We start from the raw sequence: 16,894 nt of genomic DNA, 5'->3' as shown, positions 1-16,894 counted from the left end.
TAAATTTATCGTTTAATTGAATTTTAAAATGAAGGATGTCATTGTCACTTAACCAATGTACACCTAACAACTTTGAATCAGATTTCATACCAAAAAACATTCCTCGCGTTTTATCTTTAAATGCATTTAAAACCTCTGCAGAATTTGAAACCCACTTTCTTAAACTTAACTTAGCAGACATCAAAATATCTGAAACACTATTGGCCAATTCTAACACTTCGGAGACACTTTCGCCACCTGTTAGTAAGTCATCAACATAAAAATCTCTAAGAATAACATTTGAAGCCTTAGGATGACTACTGGAGTGTATAATTCCAAGCTCTTTTAGACATCTGATTGCTAAATACGGAGCAGAAGTGGTTCCGTAAGTGACTGTATTTAACTGATAAGTTTGTAATTCTGCATCAGGTGAAAACCGCCACAGAATCATCTGTAAATGTCTTTGATCTTCTGCTACCCACAACATCCGATACATTTTTTCAATATCCGCTCCAACAACGATTTTATGTTGTCGAAAACGAAGAATTAATGAGATTATGTCCTCTTGAATTTTAGGACCTGTATGTTGAATTTCATTAAACGAACAACCTACCACCCCACGCGCCGAACCATCAAAAACAACACGAAGTTTTGTTGTCTCATTATTTTCTTTTAACACACCGTGATGAGGTAAATAAAATGCATTCTCAACTGGCGTATTTACTAAAGACATATGACCTAAGTCTATATATTCACGTATGAATTCCGAATACATAGATCTGAATCGTTCATTAATTGAAAACCTTTTTTCTAATGATTGAAAGCGTTTTATTGCTAACGATCGAGTATTAGACAAATTTTCAATAGGTTTTGAAAATGGATACCGAACTATGAATTTACCATCGGTATCTCTAGTGGTTGTTTCACGAAACAACACTTCACATTTATCATCACCTTTATATTCTGGATTCAACACCTCCTCTATTTGCCAAAATTTTTCAAGTTGATTTTGAACAGATTCAAATGTTGATAAATTACATTGCAATTTACAAGACAATGGTGCAGATAATGGTCCTGAAATAACCCAACCTAATTGAGTGTCTTGCAACATTAAACCATCAGAATTCAGTGAAACCGAATCTGGTTTTAACATTCTCCAAAAGACTTCAGCACCTAATAATAAATCAACTTTATTTTTAACATAAAACTGAGGATCAGCCAAATCAAAATGTGGAGGAATATTCAATTCTTTTGCACTAAAAGAACAAGATGGTAATGAACCTGTAATTTCTTTAATTACATAACATTTTATTTCTGCATTAAAATCTGTTTGTGTTGATCTAAAATTTACAACACAACTGGCATTTAATGAAGCAGAAAAATTTCCAATACCACTAGTAACATAATTCTTGAGTCTTGTTTTTGGCAAATTCAACAGCATTTGATATTCTTCAGTAATAAAATTTGCCTGTGAACCGCTATCCAACAAAGCACGTGCATAATGTTTAATGTTATAATTATCAACAATCAGTACATTTGCCGTCGCTAACAAGATATTGCTACTACAACGATTACTAGTACAAATCGCCTTCTTTTCTGTTAGATGCAATAACAAATTATGCCTACCTTTGCATTTTTTGCATCCGAATTTGCGACACACCTCTGTTTTATGATTCGGCATAAAACAGTTCTCACAAAGCCCTAATGCTTGGACTTTGTCAATTCTATTTTGTACACATAATGCGAGAAATTCCGAACATTTAAAAATAGAATGATCCTTTTTGCAATAATAGCATTCATAACTTGACTTATTTACTACAAATGCTTTTTTATTAACAATGTTTAATTGCTTCTTTGGTTCAGAACGTCCCAACAACGTTTCTAAAAATTCCGCTTTTTGTTCTAAAAAGCATAGAAATTCCACAACAGATCTATTTTTTGAATTTGCTTTTAATCGAAGCTTTTCAGTTTCCCAATCTTTAGCTAATGACATATCTAATTTATTTTTAAATATGTATAAAAGAATAGTATTCCAACTTTCTATGGGTTCACCTAAAATAGACAAACAGTGTAAATGCTTGCTTGTTTTATCAGCGAAACTACGTAACTGAACTGAAGAATCACTTTTCAATTGCGGTAATTCCATAATTGCTTTAATATGATTATGGACCAATAACCCTGATTTGCTAAACCGTTTTACTAAAGATTCCCATGCTGTCTGATAATTGTTCTCATTAAAATCAAGAGAGGATATTATATCTGCAGCGGAACCAATAAGGCTTGAACGTAGATAATGAAATTTGTCAGTATTACAAATAGATTTATTATTATGAATCATGGATTCGTATTTAGTTTTAAACTCCAACCATTCTTCAAAATTTCCTGAAAACTTTGGAAGTTCAATAGTTGGCAATTTAAACTTTGTGCCTTTATTTACAACAGGGTGAATATCCACAACTTCAGATACAGGATTTAAAATACCAGTGGTACAATGGTCAACAGCTACAGAATCCGACTTATTAATAATAGCTGATATTGATTCTTCGGTTATAATTCTGGGATTCTTACTTGCAGCAATTGAATTACTACCTTCCAATGAAGTAGATTTTAATGATTGACTTTCCAAAGCTTTTGATTGAATTATAGCATTGAAATACAAATCTTCAACTTCATTCCGGTAGTCAAGTGTTGCATCTAAATCCGTTTCTTCTACCAATTCTTCAATATCAGATTGAATAGTGTTGAATTCTTTAAAATAATCCTCAACTTTTTGCCTTTTGTACTGCAACTGCGTTACCGTTATATCGCTAACATTAGTTGAATCAATACCTGACACATAATTGAAAAACTTAGTTATTCTCCCCTTTATTACACCACGCAATTTAATGCTACGCGCTAAAACCTCATCCATGACTTAAAAACTGACAAGGCAAAACTTCGAAACGTATCAACCTTTTGTTAATAATCAATTTCTATTTAACTGTCAAAGTCAGTCAAAATCTGATAAATTTCACAATTAAGATCTATGTTTCTTGCACAGAAAAATGAAATTTCTCTTGCTACCACAAGTCAGAACGTTTAAGGTTCGTTCAATATTCAATACTTGAACTAAATGGTAACTCTTAAAGAAAATACTTGGAACAGACTCACCCGATCTCAATTTCCTAACAATTAGTAATCGAATATTGGGCTAATGAATGAATCTCTTTTTCCGCTTTCTTTGTATCAGGACTCTTCTGCAAATCTCAGCTAATAATTGCTGCTTCCGCAACGATAACTGTTCACAAGACTGAGCTCCAGATAATAAATATTTGCTGCTTCTTCAACGATAACCGTTCGTAAGACTGAGCCTCCAATTAATAAATGCTGCTTCCGCAACGATAACTTCCGTTATTTAAATTGGGACTCCAATTCCTTCTCACGTTGATCGACGCCTTTTCCTTATTCTCCAAATCACAAATCCGGCTTCGATAGGACCATGTACTGAATTTTGTCAGTGCAAAATATAATTTGGTTTGCGATTTGGTTAATAAATTTTAATTGTAACGAATACCATTTTTTTTTATTGACAATTCTTACATCATTGTTTTTATTTTTATATTACTTGATTAGTCATAATTTCAAATGTACATAAACACAATATTTGCAACACGTTGTTCAAGAAATTCAGTTGAACGACTCTGTCTAGATTTCCGTCCTATATCCTTAATAAATGACTTATTTATTAATGAATTATTTAGACTAGAATCAATGATATTAAAGAATCCTTTTCTTGATTTGTTTAAAATTCGATTGTTATAAAATCATGGCCAACTACTAAAATGAAAATGCAAAAAAAAATGGCATCAATTCAATGAAATGGGAATAAATCAGAAAATGTTAAAGATAGCTATAGGAACATGTACTATCAAATTATTCCAAGAACATGGTCATTCCATTTAAAAAAACTGAGTTTTTGGACTTTGAAGTTTCTTAAATTTGGATCTCCATAGGTGCGGTTGTACGCAACTTAATTTTTTTTAAAGTACACTAAAAGAAAGCCCTATTCATTCTCTATGCACTGATAAAAATGGGTTGCCATGACTATAACCGCTTTCAAGTAATCAATTATCAAGGTACCATCTGCATCCGCCTTTTTTTTTTCATAAAGTCAAAATAACTTAAAAACCATAAATGGCAGATATGGACATGTGGATATCAAAAGAACTGAAATTTTACGTAGAATCAAAAGAACTGAAATTTTACGTAGAATCCACAAATGCAATAAAAAATAGGGGTTGCCATTTAATATAACGAAGTTACTATCTACTTCCGGTGTTTCCGGAAGTGTGGCCATTTTGAAAATATTTTACATCGATTCGGTCTTCAAAGTAACTCCTAAGTACAAATTTTCAAAAACCTACCTATTTTACTTTCCCAGAAACGTTTAACTAAAGCTCCCAAAAAACACCCTGTATTGACAGTTGAAAATCAATCAGTCAACCTGTCGGTTCTTCTACACAACGAAGTTCCTCTTTTGCATAAACAAGCCACTTTACATTAGTTTTGCACACATGACAATAATTTCGTCGAATTGGTGACACCGTCTTCTGTTGTGATTCGGCAATTTAACTTTCGGGATAAAGATATCATGTACGATTACGCGGCTGTTAAATCTTCCGTATACCGCGATTCTACGGATTAGTCTTGAAACTTTCAGCTGAAAATACATGTTACGCGATCTAAAATGTGGCACTCGACTTTACATAGAAGGTTCAGCGAAGAATCTCTCTCTCCCATCCAACTTTTCTTAATGTAGTCGCCGAGTCAAAAAACCGAAACGGACCCGACGCAAACCAAGCTTTGGCTACATTTTTTAGACCTACATGTAGCAGAAAGTCCGTGTAAGAACGATATTCAGAACTGGTAATACTCTAGCGTTTTATCAGCTTGTACTCTCGCTGCTTATCTGAAAGCGCTTCATTCTATCGCATTTTGGTTCCGCTTTCACTATGAAGCGGCACACGTATAAAATTTCCTACACTGGAAAATCTGTAAATTCAAAACCAAATCTTTCTAAAGCTAAGGCGACTACCTTTTACCAGCTTCTTATTTTGGTGTTGCATATTTTGCCCCATTATGGAGTCGGGGGATCGTGAATCCCGTAATCAACACCCCAAAAGCTTTCAGACAGTATAAAAAACATCAAAGGGGTATCTTCAACATGGAATATATTGCAAAGTAAGCAGTTACATCTAAAAAGAAATTACCCTTCCAAATTGAGGAAATGTAGGTAGGTGTAGGTTTCAACGACGTGTCACTTTTCCCTCAGAACGCCAACGGATGAACACGGTAGTGAACTTTACGATAATAGAACCTACGAGGTTTTTCTTTAGGTATATCCGCCATTTATGCGAACAACAAGTGCCGTTAAGTTTCATGATAAAATTACGTCCCAATATGAACCTCCTTTAGAAATGAGGGTGTGAGAAAGCCAACTGTTGTTTGTCGTGCTTATCCAGTCACTTACTTTGTCGCCTTCTACTAGACTGCCGCCAGAGGCAATTGCCTTTTACTGCTAATGGATAAATCGCTTTTGTCTAATCTCGAAAAACCGCCAACCCTCAAACACTGTACCTTTTTTTTTGAAAGAAAAAGAATGAAATTCCACTAATTAGAAAACGTTTAACTTCACACTTTATACAAACAGTCTAGATACGTCACTTCAGTCCAAAACTAGTAATTTATAATAGACGGTTATCACGCTCGCGTTTTCGCTTTATCTGCGAGTTGTACATGAAACTAATTTCAGTTTTTGGCGTTGTTCATTAATTCAGATTACAAATGAATTGCATAAAACGCATAGCGTGTAAAATACGGGGTAATGGGTATACACTTTTCTAGTCATGTAGTACGTGTCTGTATTATAGCAGGTTTTCTCTACTAAACTAAGCACATTTATGCTTCCCTGCAAAAACACTTCATTAGCATTCAATTGAGATGGAGATGAGAATTTGTCACTTCTATGCAAACGAAGGCATTTCCAAGTTATTGCACCGGTTTTATAATTACTTTAACAAACTTCAACAAGTACTCGGGCACCGCCTTTGTCATTTTAGAGTTACGGTTCTCAATTCACTTGGTCACGTCTTGATGTTCATTTTCTTTTACATTTAGTAATTGCCGCATGCACTTCGTATCTGGAAGGAGTACCCCACTTGGCAATTCTCACCTACAGCGCCTTCGGATCTTTCCAGGCCCGTATATATAAAGAAGCTTCTTTGACTGTAACTAAAGGGCGGCACGTTTTATATTTCGCAAACGTAACACATTCAAAAGTCTCTCAAAAGATTTGAGCGCTTGTAGTGAAATGTCATTAAAACTGTTGGGTCGAAAATCACCTTTCAGTTACTGGGATCAGGGCCTGGGGAAAGATAAACAAGAATCTATAAACACCCTTTTTCCAGAAGCGGTTCTTTATAGTTGGCAATTCGTCCCGCATTTCAAATTGTTGGTATAGAAAGTTCATAAGCCGGTTGAAAAATTCGTACCACTAAATAATCGATGTGGATAATGAAAATGAGAACAATAGCCTGAAATGAGTATTGTGTTTGTTAGCATTTGCTACACGTATAGTGGATTTGAACTACACCCGAAACTAAAGCAGTTGTTCAAGTAATACAATTGATTTAACGAGGTGTTACACTTTGCAAACTTGTAAAATTTGGTTACCGTCAGGATTTCCGACAGGATAGGTGTGCTACAAATTGCGGAATTATCTGATGGGTTGCGGTTCCATCACATTAAATATTCTACACCGCTAGAGGAAACTTATTCCCTGGTACACAGGCCAAAGTTTTAAAGTATGAGAACTTTCTAAAACTCTAACCCCGTATGAACTTGATGCATTTCGTCTTTGCGTCTGGAATATTAAATCGAATATATCACAATAATTTGCTTTTCTCGTTGTTGGTTTTGGTTCTATGTGCAAATTATCCGTTCAAATGTTCAAAGTAATTTACACGCATTATTCTGGATCACGGAAAGTGAATGCAGAAAAGCATTATGCACTGTTTTAAACAAACAAGTGGATTTAAACGTGTGCTTAACGCTGTAACCGCTAATCCAATAAATAGTGGTTTTCGTGTAAAGCTGATTTACTTTACAAGATAAATAAAAAGTGTGTGAATATTTTTTTTTCTACAATCGATATCCAAAGTAGGCATTTGCGCTCGTATTTGACAACGCAAACGTCATAATTTTCGAGGAATGTCACTTTGTCGCTTATAAGCGACAAAATAGAAAAAACGCTCGCTCTCCCAATTATTAACTATAAATCAAATATGCATTGCTCAGAGTATCCAATGACAACGAGTAAATGACATCTTTCATTTGGGCATAAGTTTAAAATGATTTGAGTGAAAAATTTAAATTTCTGGAAATATGTGAACTGCTCGATTGTAGAAAAAATCTTGTGTGTAATTCGAGCGCAAATTGATTGTCGATTTCAAGAGATTGCCGCGCTCCTTCGTCGCGCGTCAACTGTCTCTTTCAATCGACCAATATATCATTTTGCGCTCTTAATACACAAATAGCTATTTCCGAGGCTATTTCGTATTCCATACACTAACAATTGTAAGTTATAAGTTTAAAGTCAATGTCACTTTCTGAATGAGCCACATAATCAAACAATGTCTAAAAGTCACATAATTTTTGTGCTACGGTATCCCAAGCAGCACAAATACATATTTTGATCGCCATTAAACCGTTTTGCTAAACACTTCATACCGTTAAAAATGCGTGAGCGACATTACGGAATTAAAACGTTGTATTTGCCGCTTCTTTTTACTGAAAATATCGGTAAATAAAAGTTAATATTACTATTATACGTTTTTTAAACGTGATATTCACAAGAATAATACCAAGGTTGTAAGCGTAAATTTTAACGCTATTAAACGAAATTATCACTTAATTAAACTTTTTTTATGTATTTTGATACCACGTTTATTGCTTATGCGACCCCCTTCCCGCCGCTTTCCATTTCAGGGTATATAATTATTATATATAGGGCTATGGAGTATGCAATACAGGGTGTGAAATTAAATCATGGTTTATTATAAGATCTTTGAAGCCGTTGAATAAATTTCAGTTTAAAATAGTTTATTTTCTTTTTGTATAGATGGAGTATGCATACATTGATTTTAATTTTAGTTTGGGAAATTTTGGGTGATAACATTTTTCAATTTCAATAGTTTTGTTGTGGTAAAGTTCTGTTGCGTGTGAGGTGTATCTATCTACAGCGTCGTCATTAATTAAATCAATTAAATTAAAATTAGCCATCCTGATCTTTTCCTTTACCTCGCCATATTCTCCTTGCAACATAAGAAAAAGAAAAATAGCGATTGAACGACGACAGGTGGGTGCGATTTTTTTCCTATTTCAATTAACTTAAAACAGATCAAAACGCTTCTAAACAATATTCTGTATTACGCTTTTACAATTTAATAGTGTAGTATCTATAAAGAACAATTTTTTAATCGTGTTAGTCTTAAAATAACCTCCATTTTAATTACCTTGAATACTAAGTTTTTCCTAGAACACTTCCTGTACTGTGTGTGGGTATACCAGCTGACAACTTTCACAATGCCCCAAAAGGATTTCAATGCAAAAACTCTATGAGCAATTATTGGTTCCCATAATTATTTTGAGCAATAATTTTCGTAAGTTCTCTTAAGTTTCTAATTTTCCTGGAATAAAATTGAAAATCATACCTTGGATTGGTGGAAAACAATTTTCCGTAAATTAAAACTATTACATCAGTTATTCGTCTAAATTAATTGAGAGACCCAATAATTAGCTGTTAAGAGTTTTGCATTGAAATCAGGACGATGGATTGTCAAAGCTATCAACTGGTATTCAATATACCTACGCATAAAGACATTTTGAAATTGTGACTTACTATATAACAAAAAAAGTATTTTTGAATGTTTCTTTCTCTCCATGGACTATGCCCTATTCTGTTTTTCAAAATTCCTATCGCGAAAGGACGCATCCCTACTTGGGGGTGCGAAAAAAATTATGATTTCGACGAAATTTGGTATCTGGGGATTTTTGAACATGAAAATGACGAATCTGGAATTAGTTTTTGAAAATTCGAAAAAAAGTTCCACTGCAATTCTTAGCCGGACAACGAAAACGGAGAGGATTCCACGAAATTTGTTATGTACATACTTATTATACGCATATAGTTCGACAGGACTGTATCTAGGAACTTTAGCCCACTAATAATAGAAACAAACAAGAAAAAATCGAATCGAACTGAGGAATTCCCATTACAAGTTGAAAAAGACTGTCTAGTGGATGAACAAATAAAAATTTCCTGTTCTGCGTATCTAATCGACCAGTTAGGTCTTTAAAACAGTCACCAAAATACCAATTTTGCATCATAATTTATAAACATGTTTTTAAACAATTGGATAATGTAATGTAAAGATCTTGGTAGAAGAAAGGGAAAATTTGGACACTGTGTGCAACGACATATCATTTGTTAATGATTTTTCTAGAAAAGAGAGAACTGGCAAAAAATCCTGTCATTTTCTGACGAATTTCGAAACGCGAAGTACTAGATTTTTAAACGCTTAATTAATAAGTCAGGTTGCTCTTGACAACGTGCGCGAAACCGTCAACAATGAAAAAAAGTATTTCGCACACATGACAAAGTTGAACTTGAACAGCAAATTTAATTAACAATCGGTTCAGTTGTAGAAAAAATATTGTATATAACGCTAGCGCAAAGTTATTTCGCGCATTTGAATGATATTTTGACTCGGCTACGCCTCGTCAAAATACCTTCGGTCTCAATGCGCGAAATTGAACTTTACGCTCTTGTTATATAAAAGGTATTTAAAAAGAAATTCAAGCTGCTTAAAAGATGCTGATGTCTTGTATAAATAGCGTACCACCGGCGGCTTCAAAGTCGTGTCGCTCAGGTTTAATCCAAGGATGGTTTACTTATAATTTCTATCAGTCTATCAGGTTCGGCATTATAAATATTATTATTACGCAGTTTATTTATTTTCCCGAATTCTTTAATTAACCGTACAGCCAAACAGAAACCTGCCAACGGCTAATTTATTTATTTGCTTTTCTACTACGTGCATATAGAACACCGACTCTATTAGCCTTTTATTTCGGCGACCTCTTTAAAATTCTGTTTGGGTAATCAATCAAGGAGCATACGTGCGATTTGTATAAAACAAAAAATAATGATATGGAAATGTGATTTTGCCTAAAAATACGCAATATTTATGAACCGAAATATAATAAAGGGAAAGAATTCAATACAATTTATACAACATTGGCATGTAAATATTTACCACAAAATCCAATTTAGATTTTACGGGCTTTCCTTTACAATGCACATGCGAAACTCAAAAATTCTCTCATAATATAAAAAATATTTAGCTTAAAAAAGATATCGACATAATATCAATTAATTTTCATTTATAAGTCGTCCCGGGCAGCATATTTGTAAACAGCATACATGCCAAAATTGAAACCCTTCCCCCCAACTATTTCGGAACGCGAACTCAGTTTTGTAACGATTGAATGTGTGCCACAATGATCTAGTAGTAAGGATACTCGGCTTGCAACCGGGTGGTTTGGGTTCGATTCTTTGCGTGAAAAGTTTTATTTTTATTTTTCCACACAAATGCGTACCCACTTCAGCAGAGCTGGCCATCAGGTTATTTGTAGGTTTAAGATCGTCTTCACAACTTTTTTTGAAAGGCAAAATGCAAAATGCTTCGTAGTTTTTCGCAGGAAGAATTTTTTGTCTTAATTAAATTTACAAAATGGCTGGTATAGGAAATTTTATACGTGTACCGCTTCATAAAGAAGGATAATAGTCGAACTGTGACAGTGTTGCCACGATCTCACAAAGTTTCGTTCCGTTTTGCGAAAATCCGAGCACGTGGCAAAAATGCGGGATTTCTGTTGGTCAAGAGGGCACGCTTTTCACAAAAGTTGCGTTCAGGAAAAAGGGGGTCGTTTCGTAAATAGATTCGGCGAGGTATTTAAGTAAAAATTTCGTGGGAGAGCGGCGTTCTTACTAAAATATTCGAAAAGAATCTATGCCGGTAGAGCGCTATTTTATCGATCGTGCCCATTCCTTGTTGAAGTCATAACTAACATTTTTTCCGCTTTTATCTCCGGCCTCCTGTTTAAAATTTTTTAATTCATCACATAATATAAAATTCATTCTAGCAATAGAATCCAACAAAATCTTCTATTTCCTTGACCTTTCCATTGAACATACTCCAAATAAACTTGATATCAGCATCTTCAGAAAACCTACTCATCAATATCTTCCTTTGCCTCCCATATTGAAAATGTTTATGGTTTCTTATAGATATGTGGTATATGGGTATAAAGTTACGAGTTTCGTTCAAGCAAAAAAAAGACAACGGTGTCGCAATAAGTGATGATTATACCGTACTCGACCGTGATCGGTAGGTAAAGGAAATGTTGCGGATACTGTCGATACGGTACTTACTTACGAGCATGTCACGACGCTGACTATTCAGAAGGGTTTGCGTATGCATTTACATATGGCGTTATACGGTTGTAATTTCCAAGTCTTCAATAAAAATTGTCAATCTTTTTCTTTGGGAATTATTGGCGAAATTAATTGAAAAAAACCTTTTCGTTTTTATTCCTAGGTCCGAAAATGTTGAGTTTTGTCACAGATGTTACAATAATTACTTAATCTTCATTAATTTTAATTAAATTTGGTGTGGTTCTTGTTAGGTAATCATATGTAAATATGGCTAGCTGCCAGTCAGTAGTCTAGGCTCTTAAAGAAACGGGTAAAGGGATAAATAATAATTCAATATTCTTTATTAAAGTATGAAACCGTTCTTATTTTCTTTAAGATGTCTCATAGCTGCAATAGAATAACATATTAGTACATGGCGGTTTGAGGCGAAACAATCATGTAAAACAACTGGTTGAACGACATTCGTTTCGAAAAACACACCTTATATCGATAGGAAATCGTCAACTTTATTTATAAATGAAATAAACACACTGTATAATGAATGTCCATCAGGTGCTAAGCGAAAATTAATTGTATTTTTAAACAAGCTCTATCCTACGTTAAGACAATAAGAATTTTCAGGAGCAAGTCTGAATTTTACTGGCAACTGGTATTCAGAACCAACTTTCTGCAAAATTGCAAGAAGGTGGTTAAATCGCCTTTACATATGTAGGAATGCTTAATCAAATAGCGATTGAGCACGAAATTCTCTTCCATAGTTTTTAATATAAACAAACGGATATTATGCCTGAACTCCCTAGCGAAGTGTTTAAATACCGACAATTTCTTTGGAATTGAAATTGGACTGGTTCCTGCACGGACCGGTTATAGAATCCTATGGCGTGTTTCGCCGTGAAAATTATCACCTATCCTGTTTTCTTTTTCGGAAATGCTGAGAAAATTTTCACCTCAGCATGACGATATCTAGATGCAGATGATTTCTCGCTCTTAGATTAATTTCTTTCTTCTGGATCCACCTAGTGGACGGATCAAACTTAAAAATTGACAAAACGCGCTCTGCGACATCGACCAACGCAGATTTAGCACTGCGTATCGCCGCGTAACGAACTTTAAATTCGGGTTTGATAAAAAATTATTTAAAAAAAACAGCAAACTTTCCATTTTAACGAGATAACTATGTACCAGTATTAAATCAACGATGATGTGATGTTTCACAATTAATAGGTTTGAAAATGATACCTCCACGTTTGGTACGCCAATGATGTTGATTTTTCTTACGGTCTCATTACCTTGTAGTTGCCCCTATTAACTTATTAACTCGTTGCATGATTTTACCTTTGTTGCTTTGCCTATACATATCTAATACCTGTATGTATTATGTGTTGATATGTCTAAAACTTAATTTAGATACATTGTTGATTATACAAATTTGGAACGTTGTGCTTACATAAAGCCCCAATTTTAATATCCCCTTAAAATCAAAACGATACGTTACCCGTATTATATCTTCAAGTCAATAAATACTGTCAAATGCAGGTTATACATCGTCTGCCTTATTTATGATGCAAACGTTATACGTTACAATGTCAACAATATAAACATTTCAATGTAAATTTAGAATCGTAAATGAAAAAATCGTTCTAAAATTTTGGTATACAATTTGAAACAATTTGAATTCTTACATTATTTTCGACAGTCTTAATTGCTTTATGTTTTGTCAATTTAGCCTGGGGAAATACTTTTTCAACAAACAATTTGTTAACTATGAATTTGGAAATGATTCTTTGTAATTCCCTTAATGTTACTTTTTTACCTTCGATGATTTTTTACCGATCTTCTAATTTAATAGACGCTATGGAATCAAGGCAGAGTGCCAAGAAGTCAAATCTGTACGCAAGTAGAGTGACAGCATTGCGGTAACTGAATGTGTAACTTCCTCTTTGAGGTGCCATTTAGTCTAATCTCCGCTTTTATAGCAAATTGGCGTTGTTGTACCGAGAAAATTACTCAGTAGAGCGAAAATCACACAAAGAAGTAAATATTTCCACTTTGACATTACAATTACGCCTTCTTAAGCGTACAATTGCCTACCCTCGTCAGACGATTTAATTTGTTAGACCCGTAGCAGCTTTTTATGCTAAAAATACCACCCTTCACCCAGTCCAGCTTTTGTTAAGGAGGCATAATGGAATATGTAAATCCTGTAATTACGCCATATAATGGATTATAAATAGAGGCTGCCACGTTAATGCACCAAAAACTCTGAAATAAATCCGCCTCGTCCGTTAAAATTGATTATTAATACCTTGTAAAAACTGATAGGGATGTAATTACCGTCGTTTTTGCTCCGACAGAATCTCGGACATCTCTTGTAACGAGAGATGCCATTAGAGTATCTCGAATATCGAGTCAAGTGAAATGACCCGACAATATATCATGGTGGATACAGTAGGATTGTCATCTTGACAAATCACTGCCCATTTTAGAGTTGCGGAAACCATTTAATCATGCCGTTTTAATTCCGCTAGCTTTTATTCTCATTGATACACACCATTTGCTTCAATTCCGTTAGTTAAAATCGTTTTTTTCTTTCAGAAAGGATAGATAAGAGTGTGTGATGTTTACAGCAATTCCCAATTTGTTCGATTTAATGGTTTTTCGTCGTGAATCATTTGTTCATTCAGGTGCTTGCTACAACACTCATGGCGATTCCTCTGTTTGCTATATACCTATATTAGATATCATACGCTGCTTGAGGGTTGTTCGTGTTTCACTTGTATTCGCTTAAAAGAGTTTAATGAAAACTAGATCCCTCAAACTAATTTTCAAGCAGCATGTTTTTATTCTCCCTGATGTGTCTGTACTACCAACTATTTAAGCAAAGAAAAGTTTGCTGAAAGCTCTCTTTGAAGCAACTACGCTCGATTTATTTTTTTTTAATTAAGAAGCACTGCAGATGTGTACTAGTTTTTCCATTATTACAACAATTTATCGTTTTACTAGTTTTTGCTTACAAAATTAAAACGCCTTTCTTCCGCTTTTTATGTGCAATAAGTGCACTTTAATGCTTCAGCTATTCAAGCAGACAAGTACAGTCTATAGGAGAGATCCAAATCAAGGCTGTGTTTTTATTCTTATATAAACATCGCGAGAAACAACTTAAGCGCTCATTTACGCTTTTCAAGCTTATAACAAATTGCTACCTACCTCTTTATTGCTGAAGCAGGTGTACTACGATTTACCTTATATATTTTCCATCCTTTCTTTTCTTATGGAATATTTAGCTCAATATGAACCGTTAATTTCACAGCTTCGGGAAAAAAATGTCTTTAACAAAAGGGGCCAAGAGAAATCGCTGGAAATGATATTCAAGTTTCTAGCTTCGCTGCTAGAGGGCGTACGATTCATGGTTAAGTTAAAGTCGGTTAAGTGAAATATACGCAACAAACATGCATAAAAAATACATGCATCAAAGGTTCTGTCAAGGGACATTCTAAAAAAGTTCTCCATTCAAATATCTATTGGACAGGAATCTGAATGGTTAAACAAAGTAAAAATCAATTACAACAGGGTTGAGGAAACGCAATACATTGATCTTCCAGAATCCACCGTCTGCAAGTACACCACTACCAAATCAATCAGCTGTGAAGAAATGAAAGAGCTTGGTGGAAGGAGAGGCAGCATCACGTCCATAATACGAATCACAGCTTTACGTTCTTTTTATGAAAAATTCAAAGAGTGCTAATACCGTCCAACTCAGTGGTCCATTGAAAATTCATGAGTTAAATGTTGCTTTCTACTCCATCATCAGGAAGCTACAATCAGGCATGTTTCCTGAAGACATAAGCTAACAAAGAATCGTCGCATTTGTCGGTTGATACTAGAAAAGGAACGCCGTGATCTTCTGGACGCCGATCTTGCACAAATACTTTCAAGCAGCAGAAAGCGAGATTTTGGATACTCTCAGGAACGGATATTAATAATTTACGAATATCACTATGTTACATTTGTGTATATGCATGGGCACAATATGTATACACTTGTAAACTGTCAGGGTCCGACTGTGAAATAGAAATTATTGGAACTACGCAAAGGTACGACCACTAAACTGAAAATGTAGTGGCCGTGAAAGATTTCATAATAAAAGGAAATAAATACAGTGCGTTGCAACTATAGTGTAGTGAATACATTGCATCGATCGCGGGATTAAGTGCACTAATGTTAACAACTGCGTTTCACCATAAATCAATAACTTTCCATTTATGAATGGACAGGCCTTGGATAACTTTAACGAAAAATTCGGGCGTTTGGCTGTTTGTTGAGAATCGTATATCCAATCAACACTATTTGACTTCTATTTCTTGAAGGAGGTGGGAGTTTGACCTAAGACGAGGAGACAATTAACTTGGATGAATTCAAAAGAGATAAGGTACTGACAATCTTTTTTTATTTCCGTTTCGTGAAAATTATTGGTGAATGAAACCACGTATATATTGCGTCTTACTGAACGTTATGTGCCTAATGATTTGAATTTGATTATTTAAACATGTTTTAAGCTTAATTAGGAATTACGATTTTCTTTTTTGGAGTGACTATAAGAATTTATTTGATTTAAGTATTTAGTCATAATAAATTCAGTAGTATTCCGTTTGAGGGAATCTCTTGTAATTTTGAATAGATTTATAACTCCTTTCAACGGTTTTCGTTAGGGCGTAAGGGTTGAAAACCCCTCTTGTATAAAATAAAGTGGAAGCTTTACGGCACTGGCATAAATTTTAATATAGATCGCACACAAAACACCAAAACAAAAACCTAGCTAGCTCTTTACCTTCACTTATTATCACGGCACAAAGCTTCTCCCCAGTACAGAGGAGAGATTCGACTCTGCTCTCAGTTAACCTGTTAACTTCTAACAGATAGTGGGTCAACTCAAATACTTTAAACTACAAACTGAACTGCAAAATTTTGAATAATTAAAATGGACCTTGGGCAAGCATCCAATAAAAAACACAGGTAAATTAGAAATGTTACACGCGGAAAATTAATGTAAAAATCACAAAAGTGCGATTTAATCTTAACACACAAAATGAAAATGGTACAAAAACACAAACAATTATTACAAATAGACTAAAAATATGACTTAACTACATTACTTGTTCGAGAATTGGAATATCCAAATAAAAGGTGTCCGTACACAGTTCACACAAAAAATTTTCATTTAACACAAATGAGCCTTTACACTAACGACATCGGATAATCACAGCATCTTCTCTTCGGGTAGACAAGGACGTTCCTAAAAACTCAACTGAGTCACGTTGAAAACACACTTAGGGAGGCGCCGACAAACACCTCTCCTTTCAGCCCCTTTGATGGCCAAAA

This window comes from Photinus pyralis, unplaced genomic scaffold (assembly GCF_008802855.1).
Source record: "Photinus pyralis isolate 1611_PpyrPB1 unplaced genomic scaffold, Ppyr1.3 Ppyr1.4_LG2, whole genome shotgun sequence".
In the NCBI taxonomy this organism is placed as follows: domain Eukaryota; kingdom Metazoa; phylum Arthropoda; class Insecta; order Coleoptera; family Lampyridae; genus Photinus; species Photinus pyralis.
The sequence above is the reverse complement of the archived record's forward strand: the minus strand, read 5'-3'. Positions refer to the sequence as shown.